Consider the following 16203-nt stretch of genomic DNA (forward strand, 5'->3'; position numbering starts at 1 on the left):
TTGCCATCATTCACGCGTAGCACCGCGTAGAGCAGAGCAGACTCCGCACTGAGTGTGGAGCCTGAAGTAGGGCTCCATCTCACGACCCTGAGATCGTGACCTGAGTGGACACCAAGAGTCGGTCACTTAACGGACTGTGCCACCCAGACACCCCGACTTCCTTCTTTAAAAAATGCTGATACAGTCAGCAAACCATGGTGCCTATGTTTTCCACACATAATAGACTATTAAAGACCCAATGATATTACTCCACTGAAGGGCCGTGTTTCCACTCATCCCTCTCAGTCATTACTCGGTTTAGTCGTTCTTCATAACTTCTGTCCCTCTCCACTATGATCAGCACCCCATCCCATTTATAGATCTGCCTAAGCCTGTAACCAACCCTTTTCTTTCATTCATTCCTTCATCTATTCATCAAAAAACAACAGTGATTGATTGATATGCAACAGTCCTGACAGGTTGCTGGGACACAAAGATGAATAAAATACAAAAGAGGTGGGAGGGAAGACAAGTAAGGTGACTGACAAGAGGAAACAGGTAAGTAAAGGCTCAGAGGTGAAAATGAACATAGCATTGCAGAAGACCTAGTTTCATTAGAGAGCAAACATCGAGTGAGAGCACTGCTCCCAAGCAGTCAGGGACCTGCTGGAAGCTACTGCTCACACAGACCCCCATGGCCACGGCAAAGGCTCACAGCCAGGAAGCTGACACAGTCACTTGCCTGCACTGCCAGAAGAGACAGGGGAACAATGCCTTCTGCCTCTCTTCTGCTTTCCAAAACTAGCCAATGTCCCTCATTAGCGGAACAGAAATGACAGCAAGAACCGGGAAAAGCCAGGACGCCCGGGTGGTTCAGTGGGTTAAATGTCTGCCTTCAGCTCAGGTCTGATCCTGGGATCCTGGGATCGAGTCCTCCCCTTGCTCCACGGGGAGTCTGCTTCTCCCTCTGCCTGCCGCTCCCCCTGCTTGTGCTCTCTCTCTCCCTCTATCTCTGACAAATAAATAAATAAAATCTTTAAAAAAGAAAAAAAGAGCCTTGAAAAGCCAAGAAGCCTGAGAAATACAATTCCCAGGTTTCCAGGCTCTGGGATACAAGGGAGAGCACCCAGTGGGTGGGAAGTGATGGTGATTGCCCAGAACACCGTTTTCCCTGGCCTTTATTACAGTTTTGGGTCTTTCCTTCAGCATACTATGGGATGCTGGATTCTGCATGCATTTCATTCAAACTTGTTATGACGGTGGCTTTGTCTCTCTGACCGGGTTGTAAGTTCTCTGAGATGAAATTCCACTTCTTTTGTTCCTTTCTTAGAATCCTCTCAATGCCCAGCGGGCATATTGCTCTACACTGAGAAGGTACCCAATAGATATTTCCAAATAAATGCAGTGTTGAGACCAGAATTCCGGCCTTCTGACTCACATTTCAGAGCTCCACCCATCATCGCTCAGACTTTCTTCATTAACAGGAGGATTTTTTTAGTGAGAGTTAAGTATGAGTTTGAAACTGCTCCATTCGGTTTTGCTTGGCAGGGGCACCCCACTGCAGTAAAAAGAACTGAAGAGACCACACTGAACGAGAAGTTCTCAGCAGACACTGGGTCAGAGGAGTGGAACCCTGGTATCTATGAAGAGCTGTTTCAGTTCCGGGTGAAGTAACGGTGAAAACATCAGTGGGACAGAAGAGAACCCTAGCTGGACCCAACGAGCTATTTTTCCAGAATGGACCAGCTCAGCCTCACCTATTTCAAACTAACAGAGATGCGAAAGAAGGTGCTCCCTATACATTTTTATTAGTAAATAATAATCGGTTCATGATGTCTATAAGAAAACCAAGACAAAAAGGCTGATTAGATTTGTTATGGAATTTTTTTTTTTTACTAAGGATGAATCTGAAGTTTAACATGGTACTAACAACCACAACTACAAACTGATATCTATTGGATGCCTCTCTTGTGCCAAAGACCACTCTAAATGTTGTATGTAACCCCATACGGTCATTGTACAGATGAGGGAACTGAAGCACAGACAAGGTAACTAGCATGCCTGAAGACACGCATCCAGTAAGTAGTGTCATCCGGATACAAACCTAGGCAGTCTGAGACGATCCTCCCTCTTAGCCACTGGGCAATCATTACCCATGGTTAGAAATTCAAACAAGTATGCCTTACAGACTGTCAGTAATGACTATATCAAACAAACCATTGCACTTAACATTACTGTAATTCATGAACTTGCTAATTGCCATTACCTTTCTAATACATACAAACCAAAGTGTCATATATATAAATGGCTTCATAACATTAGGTAAATATCACATAATTTTCTAAGTTTGATCCCAAACCATCAAACTCATTCTTTCTAGTTTTTTAGGCAAAAGGCAGAGGACAGAAGGTTGGTCTGTCAAGGAGTTCTAGAAGTTTATTAGCAAATGAACGGGACAATGAAGGTGGTTAGTTGAGATTAGAGCTGATGAAGGATGACACCGTGTTCCTTAGCCCTCTGGAGGCCATTTTGTCTGGGGTCAGGGACCTGGTTAGTTTGTTTTTTTTTTAAAGATTTTATTTATTAATTTGACAGAGAGAGAGCGAGAGCGGGAACACAAGCAGGGGGAGTGGGAGAGGGAGAAGCAGGCTTCCCGCTGAGCAGGGAGCCTGATGCGGGGCTCGATCCCAGGTCGCTGCGATCATGACTAGAGCTGAAGGCAGACACTTAATGACTGAGCCACCCAAGCGCCCCGGGACCTCGTTAGTTTGAAGCTGCCTGAGAGGCGTAGTCTAACCCACAGGGCACCTGGGAAGGCCAAGTTGATTCGAAAACCATTCTAAAATATGCATTCCACTCCAGGATGGAACTTCCATCCCCACTCCTACCCAAGGCTTTCTATGGCAAGCTCACGCTCTGGGACAGGAGCACTAATGGGAATCATTCTCGCTATAAAACAGACTGAAGTTGAGCTCTGCTATGCCCAACTGGAGTGGTGATTATTTATCTTTCCCCACATTTTCCTCCCTTTCTGTTCTTGCTGCTTCTCCCTTCCCCATTCACATTAAACAATGCTAATCCTGCAAATATTAGTCATTTTAAGTATGAAATAACATGGCACACTGGGATTTCTTGAGGGGCCTAAATTCCTGAAGAGTGTTAGATTCTCACAAAGGAACCAGATGAATAAAACACTGGCCTAAGAGTCAAGATATCAGGATGGCTCTTCTCCTTCCCTCTTCCCTGCCCTTCTTTGCCCAACCTTCGAAGGTGGCAGTATGGCCACCAAAGAGGCAACCACAGGGAGGCAGCAAACGAAGGGCAATGCTGGCCAGGGATACATGGCATCGGGCCTGGATCGAGACGTTGACAGGACCAAGAAGCCCAGTCAAGGAGGCAGTCTCTGCAGTTAGGAAATTGGTTACCTACAGGAAGATTGAAAAGTAGGTAATTATATTGAGGCTGAGAGCCGAGTTCATCAGGGCCTGAGGAGGGATTTACACATACGGAATGGGAGAAGTCTAGAAAAAAACCTGAATATTAGATTGGAATTGGAGATCTTGATGTGAGCTCATACTTCCTCATAGAGGAAGATAGATAGATGATAGATATCAAAGAATGCATGGTTACAATAAGCATACTAAGCACCCAGCTTTCTAAATACCATCCTCCACTAAAAGGAATGAGGACTCCTTAGAGAAATAACTGAATCCAGGACTGGGGCATAAGATGAGCTTGGAACATCCTATTGTAGCAGAAAATAAGGAAGTGCTAGAGCGGTGGGGATATGTCCAGAGAACATGGGACTCAGCTTGAGAGGGTTCTTACTAGCTAATCCTGGGACAATCTGATCATCATAATAATGAGAGTAACAGATCCTAATCTATCGACTAACATAGGAATCCATAAGTCCACTGATAAAATAAGTGAATGATATGAACAAGGAAAAGCTTTTCCTTACAGCAGAATGTCATCTAATAATGTAAAAGGAATGATAGACTTTTAAAATCACCATGTGGCAACCATCATATTGGTGGCTGATTCAGGCAGGAGTCATCAATGGAGTTAAGATTGTTAAGTACGATTTGATGAGGAACAGAATATTGGAATAGTCTTGGGCCAAACACATTACAAATGTAAAAATAATGACTTCACAATGGAGAAATTTGGCAGCTATCAACTTAGCCAGATGATCATGGTTAATGTCAAAACAACAGTGGGACTGGTTGACATCAGATGTCTCCTGATGTAATGCATTGAGAAGAGCACATCATCCCTTGGGGGCTACACCTGCCAAGAATGCATGGCCTAAGTCTGGCCACCAGGGATCATCAGACAAACCCCAATTGAGAATATTTCCAGAATTAAAGGTGTATACTCTTTAACACTGTCAAGGTCATGAAAGAGGGGGAACTAGTCTAGATTGCAGAAGACTGAAGAGACGTCTCCATGGTAGTGGATTGGATTCTAGGCCAGAAGAAGGAGAGCGAGAACGGGACAGTAGGCAAAATTTTAACAGGACCTGTGAACTGAATAATAAACAGTGTGGTATGAATGTTGATTTTCTGATTTTCGATGGTTAAATTATGGTTATATAGGAAAGTGCTCTTGTTTGGGGAAAATACACTGCAGTATTTAAGGAATGGGTCATCATGTTTGCAATTTGTTCTCCAACTTGTTCTGAGAGGAAGAATCATCATGGAGTGCCTGCGTGGCACAGTTGGTTAAGCCTCCAACTCTTGGTTTCTGCTCAGGTCATGATCTCAGGGTCGTGAGATCAAGCCCCGTGTTAGGCTCTGTGCTCATTGCAGAGTCTTCTTTGGATGGTCTCTCCCTCTGCCCCTCCCTCCCTCAAATAAATAAATAAATCTTTTTAAAAAAAAAAAGAATCATCAAATACATTAGAGGAAGAGAGAAATATGGTAAAATGTTAACAAATAGGGAACCTAGGTAAAGTGAATATGCAAGTTTTGTGTACTGTTCTTATAACTTTTCTCTAAGTTTGAAATTAGTTCAAAATAAGATTTTTTTAAAGGTATTTTAAAAATGAGATGCTAGAATGACTCAAATTAAAAAGACTAATAATGCCTAGTGTTGTCAAGGATATGGAATAGCATAAACTCTCGTACATTGTTGGTGGAGGTATAAACTGATACAACTACTTTGGAAAACCATAAGGAAGTATCTATTAAGCTGACATAAATATACCCTATGACCCAGTAATTCTGCTTCTAGGTATATACTCCAAAAGAAATGCCCACATAGGTGCCCTACACATGTAAGAAAATTTGGGCAGGACTATTTGTACCAGTCAAAAACTAGGGGGAAAAAATCTGTATTAGTTATCAATTACTGCAAAAAAAATTACCCCCAACATTAGCAGCTGATAACACAAACACTTATATCTCACAGATTCTGTAAGTCAGGAATCCAGTGTGGCTTAGCTTCATGACTCCTGCTCAAGGTCTGTCATGATGTTGCAGTCAACTGTTGGCCAAAGCTCAGTCATCTCAAGGTTTGACTAGGGCTGGAGAATCTGCTTCCAAGCTCACTCTTGTTTGTTAGAAGACCTCTGCCTCTCACCACGTGGACCTCTCCAGAGGACTGCCTCATGATATGGAACTGATTTTCTTCAGGTAAGCAATGGAAGAGAAAGTATCCACGACTGAGGCCACAGTCTTTTTGTAACCTTACCTCAGAAGTGAAATTCCATCACTTTTGCCATATTCTATTCATTAGAAGCTAGTCACTAGGTCCAGCTCACGCTCGAGGAGAGAGGATGACACAAGGTCATGAATAACAAAAAGCAAGGATTATTTGGGGCCATCTTAGAGACTGCCTACCTCACAACCTAAACGTCCAACAATGGTAGAATGGGTAAATAAATTATGGTCTATTTAAATACACTGCAATATTAAAGAACAAGAAAACAAATTACCTACAGTTGCTTGGAACAACAAGAAATGACTCTCACAAACATAACGTTGGAAAAAAATACACACACTAAAAAAAGAATCATATGGTATGATTCTATTTATGTAACATTCAAAAACAGACAAAACTAAACTGTGATAGAAGAAGTTAGATAAACGTTACCTTTGTGGAGAAAGGATGGAGTAATGACTGGGAAAGACACTTCCAGAATACTTGTAATGTGTTAGATCCTGACCTGCATCACAGTTATGTGAGGGGTTCATTTCATAAAAATGTATCAAGCTTTACACTTTTGTGTGTGCACTCTTCTGTATGCATACTATACTTCAATAAAAGATTTTAAATTTAAAATTCACCCTGGAGAATTCAGGATTGGATTTATTTGGTAACTTTTTATTTTCTTGTAATTTCAAATTTATAGCAAATTTGCAAAAATCATACAAAGCACTCCTGTATACTCTTGTCCCAGATTCACCAAGGGCTGACATTTGCCTTACTTGCTTTATCATTCTCTCTGTATATGTATCTGTACACGTTTTATCTGGACTGTTTGAAATTAAGTTGCAAATATCATACCTATTTGCCCCTAAATACATCACGTGTATTCCCTATGAACAAGGACATTCTTTTAGATAATCACAGTACAGTTATCAAAATCCAGAAATTTAACATCAAAATACCATTGTCTCAGCTACAGTCCATAGTACAATTTCATCAATTGTTCCAACAATGCCCTTTCCTTTGGGGGGCGGGGCGGGTTGCAGCAAAGCGATAGCAAAGTGATAATACAAAGTTCCCGAGGAGTGAGGGGACCCGAGAGGGTTGCCCCCTTTTTTTAAGTATAGTTTCCAATTCTAAAATTACATGTTACATTTAGTCATCATGTCTTTTTAGGCTCCTTTAATCTGGAGCAGTTCATCAGTTTTTCATGACCTTGACTGTCTTGAAGACCACAGACCAGTTGTTTATAATGATCGTTCAGTTTGTCTGATATCTCCTCGTGATAAGATTGAGCTTGACGCAGTTTTGGCAGGAACACAGCAAAAATGATGTTATGTCCTTGTCAATGCATCACATCCAAGGTACCTGATTCTCCTTGGTCCCATTGTTGGTAATAATAACTGTGATTATTTGCTTAAGGCAGTGACTACCAGATTGTACCACTATAAATTTAACTATTTTTCCCGTTATAGTCACTAGCTAACCTTAGGGGAGATAATTTGAGACTCTGTAAGTATCATGTTCCTCAGCCAGCTTCCCCCACTAATTTTAGCTTCCATTGATGATTCTTGCCTGAAGCAGTTATTAATATGGTCATTGCCAAATGGTGATTTTCTAATTCCACCATTCCTTGTGTATCATATTTATTAGCTGGCATTCTGCTGGAAAGAGATTTTCCCTTCTCTACCTTTTACATATTTATTCATTCATCTGTGTACATCAGTATGGATTCACGGATTCTTCTTTCAGTTCCTATCACTATTAATTTTGATGCTCCAATTGTCCCGGATTTGGCTAGTAGGAGATCCAAGACGAAATCTTGCCCTGACTTACTTATTACTAGCCAAGTGATTTCGTACTCTGAAATCCTCTTATACTGAAGTAAAAATAGACTGTGCATTTGAACTACACAATGTACCCGAGTACAACAAATGTGCAGGGAAAAGGCAGTACAACCTAAGAGGAGAAAGAAGAAAATACAGAGAGTCTATGAACCTTATGTAGAGCAATCTCCTTAGTTTGTAGCTTTAAGTTTCAGCTATAAATGGTTAAGTCAGAGTAAATGACAGCAACAGGGATGAGTTTTAAGGCTCTACTAAAACCTGCCGCGTTTGCAATCAGGAATAAATAAGAGTTCAAGTTCACAGAGAAATAACTTCAGGCTTCTTTTTTTCTTTGCCAGGGAGTCTTATTTTTCCATCAATTCCTAACGCTCAGTTCTCTTTCCATTTGGCCTAAGGCTCTGTGATAAGTATCAACTAACAGCAATAGCAAGTAGAAGTTCACCTTATAACTTAGCACAATACAAAAAGAAATGGTTTGTGAGACCAGGTTATTTTTTGTTGTTGTTGTTATTCTTATCCAGTCTCAGTATGAGGATGTTTTTCAAGCACATCCTTCTTATTTATGGAGAGACAATTCTTCTCGCACAGCAATGAACTCTGTCTTCTGCATCTTAAATAACAAACATAAAAGCAGCATTCTGCTTTTCAAAATCTAGATAATGTTAAATAACTCCTACCTTTAACAAGAGAGAAATGCCTGTCAAAGCAGGGCTCTTTTCTTCGATAGAGCACTGTGAATTACACTTAGGGTTGACAGTAAACACCTGCAGAACTCTAAAAATTTGACAAATAAAATCAGCACATACCATTAGGAAATAAGAAGTAAAAGTCAGAATTGAGAGCTTGACCGCAGCCTAAACGGTGGAATTAATATATCCAAGAGATTAGAAATCAAAAGGTTGAAGCTTAGAGAAATAAAGAGAATTGTAAAGGCCAGATCAGCCAGAGTTTAGCTGGCTAGCTAGCATTGTGCAGGGAAGAGACTATCGAGAGTTAGTCTCTTATAAGATTTCTTACTTTAACCAGCCTTGGACACAATCAAACATCCAGACCCTCCAAGCTAAGGAAGCTTTTAACATCATTGGACAACATCCTACAAAGCCTGTCTGAGCAGCAATCAGCTTTTGGTGACCGCCACTATTTCTTCATGCCCTCTTCAAACTGCAATAGATATGTTAGAAATTAAGCTCAGTATATTTAGTCATCCAAACTGTTTTGAAAAGGTTAGAGCAAAAAGATGAGAAGAAGATCATACGTTGTACCACTAAAGCCAAGAGAGTTTTAGAAAGAAGGGTAATCAACGGTGTCAAATACCATAGAGAAGTCTAAGAGAATGCAGGCAGAGAAGAATCCACCGTGCCTGGTGATGAGGAGGACAGAATTGCCTTTCAGTGGAATGACAGGGACAAGGGCTGCGGGAACAACAGGAGTCAAGAAAGCAGAATTAAGAGTGACTGAGCATTGGAAAAATGGAGTTCTGTCCTTGAACATTCAACAATAGAAGGATGAGGAAAATAGGCTAAGAGTTGCATCAAGGTCAAGTGAAGGTTTGGGGGGTTTTGCTGTTATTTTTTTGGTTTTGTTTTTGTTTTCTCAGCATAGGGAAGAAAGATTATGTCTGCAAGCAGAGGAGAGAAAAGGAAATTAAAGGTGCTTTTAAGCTAGACAAAATGGAGATCATTAAGGGAGAAAATCTTTGATTCTGGATGTGATAGCACCCACAACGGAGAAAGGTGGAAAACAGAGATTGAGAGCACAAGGATAGTTTAAACTGAAGTTTAGTTCATCTGAGATAAGGAGAGACAAAGAAACAGATACAGGGTTATTTTGGAATGGATTAAAAGGCTTGTCTCACTTGGTCTTTTCTTCATTTTGTCAGGAAAGTAGGAGGTAAGAGCCCCTTTCAAAGGAGAAGAAGGTACAGGTACTAAGGGGCACCCAGAGGGGGCTGAGGAGGAAAAAGTCTTGGAACAACTGTGGACCCTAAACTAACACAGAACGGACACCTGATACAAAGTAGGCACTCACTGGATGTTTGAATAAATTGATAAGACATGAAAAAAGTAATTGTCAAGTCACAGGAAAAGCCACAGTTCATTAGAATAATAAAAATTTCACATAATTTTTTTAAAGATTTTATTTATTTGTCAGAGAGAGAACAAGCAGGGGGAATGGCAGGCAGAGGGAGAAGCAGGCTCTCTGCTGAGTAAGGAGTCCCGATGCGGGACTCGATCCCAGAATCCTGGGATCATGACCCGAGCCAAAGGCAGATGCTTAACCAACTGAGCCACCCAGGCATCCTAATCTCACATAATGTTTGTAACTTTTTGTAGAACCAAAAGGCAAAAGGAAGGATAAGTCACTACCTTCAGTGTGACCTGGAGGCTTTCCCCAATGGTCCTGTAGGAAAAGTAAAAAGAGTTCCAGGGTACCAAGCCTTGTATTTGTAAGTATAGCCCCAGTATTAGGATAGACTTGGAAACACAGGCTGGGCAAGAAGTAAACAGTACCCTCCCCCCAAAAAAACATCTTGGTATGAGCTTCACTTGTTAATGCTTTAGCATTAAATCATCATTGTATCTCCAAGTTTGTGATTTTTTGAAAATTGTGTTGCTTTTTCTTTGTGAGTATACATGAGACCACTGTTAACCGTCTGCTCCTGGCTCCCCAACACCGCTCACCCAGAGAACTCAAGAGGTCTGACAGTTTCCGCCCTCACCTCGGTGCTGACAATGACAAAACATTCGCAGCTCCGATCTCTCCTACAAACTCCAGTGCCACATTTCCATCTGAGTACGAGATACCTCCACTTGGCAGCTCCCCGCCGCCCCACCGTCCCTGCAAATTCCATATATCCGAAACCAAACCTGACACCTTTCCAAAACTCTGGCTCCACTTCTGTAAGAGTCAGGATCCCGTCAAGAGCCAGAAACCACAGCAGTTATTTGGAGTGGACTATAAGGAACTGTTAAGTCTAACGTTGTTAACTACGTAGCCCAAAGGGTAAAAAGAGAACTCTAAGGTATCCCAGGAGCAGCACCTGCACAAGGAGAAGCCACTCCACACTGAGGGAACAAAGGGAAGAAGGCGGGGTTTCTAGAAGCTGGAAGCTTAGAGAAGTCCCCCTCAGAACTGAAATTCAGATATCTGAGGAGGGAGCATCCGACAACTGGTGCCCGTGTCTCAGCAGGTGGAGAAGATTGGTTCTGCAAGTGATGGGGAAAAATGGAAAGCTGGATTCCACATCCTGCCAGGAGGACTGCTGGGATGAAGAAGCCCTACTGGGACGCTGTTCCCAGGAAATGCAATTAGAGAGGAAGCCCACGTGGCTCAAACTAGAAGGAGCCGGTCGTTTCCCCCTCCTCCAGCCTTCCAGTCTCCCCCTAGTGCCCTTTGTTGGCAGAGTTGAGCAGGGAACCAGCTGGTGAAGCAGAAACGCAGTTTGGTAGGTTGCCCGCCCCAGCCTCGCAAAGCAGTCGGGTTTGGAGCGAAGAGACAATTACTTGAGAAGTGACACAGCTTCTGAGCTATACTAGCTAGGGTCCAGCCAGGAAACAGAAACCACTGGAAGTACGTCAGAGGAATTGTACCACAAGGAATTGGTTGGTACATGGGCAGTAGAAGGGCTATGAAGTCAAACAGGGGCCAACAGCCAAGCAATCCAGAAACTGACAACAGGCAGCTGCTATCCTGCCCTAGGCTGGAGGGACAATGAGAGCTGGGGGCGGTACTAGAGCCCAGAATCGAAGGGCATCCCGAGGGCACTAGGCTCACGGCAAGGTCTGCACGGAGGGAGCCAGCATTATGGAGAGAAAGGCTGTCTGGCCAAGGAGATACAGTTGCTAGAAATAATGCAGGAAGCAGAGAAAGGAGGAGGAAATACACTAGATTCTCTGTCCTTTCTTTCTACACTCCTTTTCAGACAATGACTTCCATTGCAGACCTATCCAGAAGCCAGAGGGCAAAGAAACAGTGCCATGTGATACAATACAGAAAGGTTAAGAACAGAGAAGGATCGGGCGTCTGGGTGGCTCAGTCGTTAAGCTTCTGCCTTCGGCTCAGGTCATGATCCCAGAGTCCTGGGATCGAGCCCCACATCGGGCTCCCTGCTCTGCGGGAAGCCTGCTTCTCCCTCTCCCACTCCCCCTGCTTGTGTTCCCTGTGTCTCTCTTTGTCAAATAAATAAATAAAATCTTTAAAAAAAATAAAGGAAGACTAAATAGGACTACTGATATGATACTCTACCTAAAGTGGTTTTTCATTCATTACAGAGTGGTTGTATTGCCTAGAACAGCGCCAGGTATATAACAGGCTCTTGACACTTTGTTGAATGAATGAATGGTCTTTTACATGGTAAATTGCTATAATGGCGGGAATTATTTAGTTATAGCTAGTGCCAATTTTTAAGTTAATGAATTCCTAGAGATGACTCTTTTAAAAGATTTCCTGATTAAGCATAAGCAGCATTCTGCATAGGGAGAGATCATCCATGTATAATTAAAAGTGACAGAAAATTACATATAGGTGTTTGATATAGAGACATGATATAATAAACAGTGAAGTGCAGACTTGAAGTCTCTCCAGTGTATTTTTGCAAAAGACAATATTGCTTTGCTTTATTGTCCATTCTGCCTGAAATGCCATATCGTTATCTTTATTTTTCTTTCTCTGTTTCTATTAACTAAGGCCAAGATTAAAAATGGTTTCCTCCATGAAGCCATCCCTGGTGTTCTCTTACTTAGAAATAATATCACTCTCTCTCCAGAACTGCCGAAGCACTTTATGTGTATCTCTCAAAGACACCAAATATCTCAAAGATACCAAAGAATTAATATCCATTCTGGGTGAAAAAGTAAAATAATTATCCAGAGAATTAATTTTTTTTTAATTTTTTACATGAGATTTATGGATAACTGAGGCAAATACACTGTTTTGACAGAGCAATGACTTCTATGAACTTTTTTCATTTATAAATCAAATGTATTGATGTATAACACAAAAAATGTGCCCATTTAAGTGACTCGTTTGCTGAGTTTTTGATAAATGTTATTCACCTATATAATCGCCGACACAATCGAGATGTACAATATTTCTATCATCACAAAATGTTCCCTCTGGCCTCTCTGCTGTCAGTTCTACCCTCACCCTTACACCCACAGCTCTAGGCAATCACTGATCTGCTTTCTGTCACATTAGATTCATTTACAGTTCTAGACTTCAGATAATGAAGCTGAATTATGGATTCTCTTGTGGCTGGCTTCTTTCGGTCAGCATAGTGTTTCTGAGATTCACCCATGTTGTTGTGGGTATCAGTAGTCCATTCCTATTTATTGCTGAGTAGCATTCCATTGTATTAATATCCTGGAATTTATCTATTCACACACATGAATATTTGTTTCCAGTTTGGTATTGTTATGAATAAAACTGCGTGAATACTCCTGTACAAGTTTTTTTGTGAACGTATATTTTCATTTCTCTTGAAAAAATAGCTAGAAGTGGTATTGCTTGGTCATTTAGTAAGTGTACATTTAATTTTATAGGAACCTGCCAAGTGATTATACCATTTTGCATTCCTACCAGCAATTTATGAAAGTTTTACTTGGTTCACATACCCAATGCAATACCTGGTATTGTATTAATTTCAGGAATTCTAGTAGGTATGTAGTAGTATATCATAACATTGTGGTTTTATTTTGCATTTCCTTGATGACTAATGATTTTGAGTGTCTCTTCATGTGATTTTGGCTATCTTTTTTTTTTTTTTTTTTTTTAAGTAGGCTCCATGCCCAGCGTGGAGCCCAGCTCAGGGCTTGAACTCACAACCCTGAGATCAAGACCTGAACTGAGATCAAGAGTTGGACACTCACTCGACTGAGCCACCCAGGCGCCCTGATTTTTGGCTATTCTTTCTAGTATCTTCTTTTGTGAAATGTCTGTTCAAAACATTCGCCCATTTTCACTGGGTTGCTTTGTTTTTAATCAGTAAGTTATAAAAAGAGTCGCTTACATATCCTAGATACAAATCTTTTGTTGGATATATATAGTGATTATTTTTCCAGTCTATGCTTGCCTTTTAATTTTTCTAATAATGCCTTTCAAAGGGCAAGCATTTTAAATTTTGATGAAGTCCTATTTATCAAAATTTTCTTTCATGACTAATGCTTTTGTGTCCTGTCTAGGAAATCTCTGCCTACTCTAAGATTTTCTTTTGTGCTTTCTTCTAGAAAAATTATAGTTTTAACTTTTAACCCTAGGACTGTGAGCCATTTTAAGCTAATTTTTATATATAGTATAAGCTAAGAGTTGAGGATCAAATTTTTTCTATAGGGATATCCAGTTATTCCAACACCATTTGTTGAAAAGAATTTCCTTTTCCCTTTGAATTGCCTTAGCAGTTTTATTTTATTAATTTTTTTTTAAGATTTTATTTATTTATTTGACAGAGAGAGACACAGCGAGAGAGGAAACACAAGCAGGGGGAGTGGGAGAGGGAGAAGCAGGCTTCCCACCAAGCAGGGAGCCTGATCCCAGGACCCCAGGATCATGACCTGAGCCAAAGGCAGACACTTAATGACTGAGCTACCCAGGTGCCCCTGCCTTGGCAATTTTATTGAAATATGTTGATCATGTATGTTAGGATTTTTTTCTGGACACTATTCTGTTCCTTTGATCTAAATGTCTATTTTTATGCCAGTACCACACTGTCTTGCTTATTGTTTTTTTTTATTGTTGTTTTATAGTAAGTCCTGAAATCTGGTACTGTAAGTCGTCCAACTTTGTTCTATTTTGAAAAGTGTTTTGTCTATTCTAGGTCTTTTATATATTTCATTTAATATTTCATATAAATTATTTGTCAATTTCTACAAAAATGCCAGGATTTTTATTGAGATTGCTGTAAATCACTTTGAGAAGAATCAACCTCTAAACAATATTGAGTCTTAAAATCCATCAATATGGTATATCTCTCCATTTGATTAGACCTTTAAATTTTCTCTCAGTAATGTTTGGTAGCTGTCACTATACAAGTCACACACATATTTTGGATTTGTTTGTTTGTTTACACTCATATTTTGTTAGATGTTCTTATAAATGGCATTTTTTATTTTCCAATTGTTCATTGTTAGTGTATAGAAATGCAGTTGATTTTTGCATATGACCTTGTATCCAGCAACCTTGCCTAATTTACCTGTTAGTTCTGGTAGAATTTTTTTTTTTTAAGATTTTATTTATTCATTTGAGAGAGACTGTGTGTGCCTGGGCAAGCAGGGGGAGGGGCAGAGGAGGAGGGAGAGGGAGAGAATCTCAGTCAGACTCTGAGCTGAGCCCAGAGCACGACTCAGGGGCTTGATCTCATGACCCTGAGATGATGACCTGAGCTGAAACCAAGAATTGGATGCTTAACTGACTGAGCCACCCTAACACCCCTAGAATTTTTTTATATATTCCTCAAAATCTTCTTTTTCCAGCTTTATTGAGATATAATTGACACACAAAATTGTATAAGTGTACAATGTAATAATTTAATATACATATATATTGCAAAACAATTACCACAGTAAGGTTAGTTAGCAGTCATCACCTTGCATAGTTACAATTTGTGTGTGTTGAGAACTTTTTTCCAGCTTTATTGAGGTATAATTGACATACAGCACTGTATGAGTTTAAGGTGTACAGCATAATGACTTGACTTACATATATTATAAAATAATTACCACAATAGATTTAGTTAACATCCATCATCTCATATACAAAAAGAGAGAAAATCGTTTTTATCTTGTGATGAGAACTCCTAAGATTTACTCTTTTAACAACTTCCAAACATACCATTCCAAATATGCATATTAGCTATAGTCATCATGTTGTACATTACATCCCCAGTACTTATTTATACCTGGAAGTCTGTACCTTTGGACCACTTTCATCCAATTCTGCACCTCCCCACCCCCCGCCTCTGGTAACCACAAATCTGATCTCCTTTTCTATGAGTTTTTTTTAATTCCACATAAAAGTGAGATCATACAGTATATGTCTTTCTCTGTGTGACTTATTTCACTTAGCATAATGCCTTCAAGGTCCATCCATGTTGTCACAAATGGCAGGATGTCCCTCTTTTTTGCAACTGAATAAGTTTCCATTCTATATTTATACCACAATTTCTTTATCCATTCATCTTTCCACAGATATTTGGATTGTTTCCATGTCTTGGCTATTATACATAATGCTACTGTGAACATGAAGGTGCAGATATCTCTTTGATGTATTGTTTTTGTTTCCTTCAGATATATTCCCAGACATGGGATTTCTGGATCATATGGTAGTTCTATTTTTAATTTTTTTGAGAAATTTCCATACTGTTTTCCATAGTGGCTATACAAGGCTCTACAGCGATGGTTCATTTGGGGCCACCAAAGTAACAGTTTGGGTTTTTTTCCCCTAAGTGTCCTGTAGCTGTATATTTGTCATCACCTCTGTGTTAATTTCTTAAACTTTAAAATCTTATTTATAATAATATCCAACATACGTGATTGACAGGTGATAACCCCTATTATTACTAAATCTGGATTAAATTTTTTGCCTATCTTTACCATTTCTGTCAGGTACATTTGATGTAGGAAAGATGTTAGGATTCAAAGCTGACAGCTAAGAAAAAATTCTTGAGCTGTCTTTGGTGTAAAAAGGTGGTTTTATCAAAGAACAGGGACAGGGCCCTGGGGGCAGAAAGAGC

This window comes from Halichoerus grypus, chromosome 8 (genome assembly GCF_964656455.1).
Source record: "Halichoerus grypus chromosome 8, mHalGry1.hap1.1, whole genome shotgun sequence".
Classification (NCBI taxonomy): Eukaryota; Metazoa; Chordata; class Mammalia; order Carnivora; family Phocidae; genus Halichoerus; species Halichoerus grypus.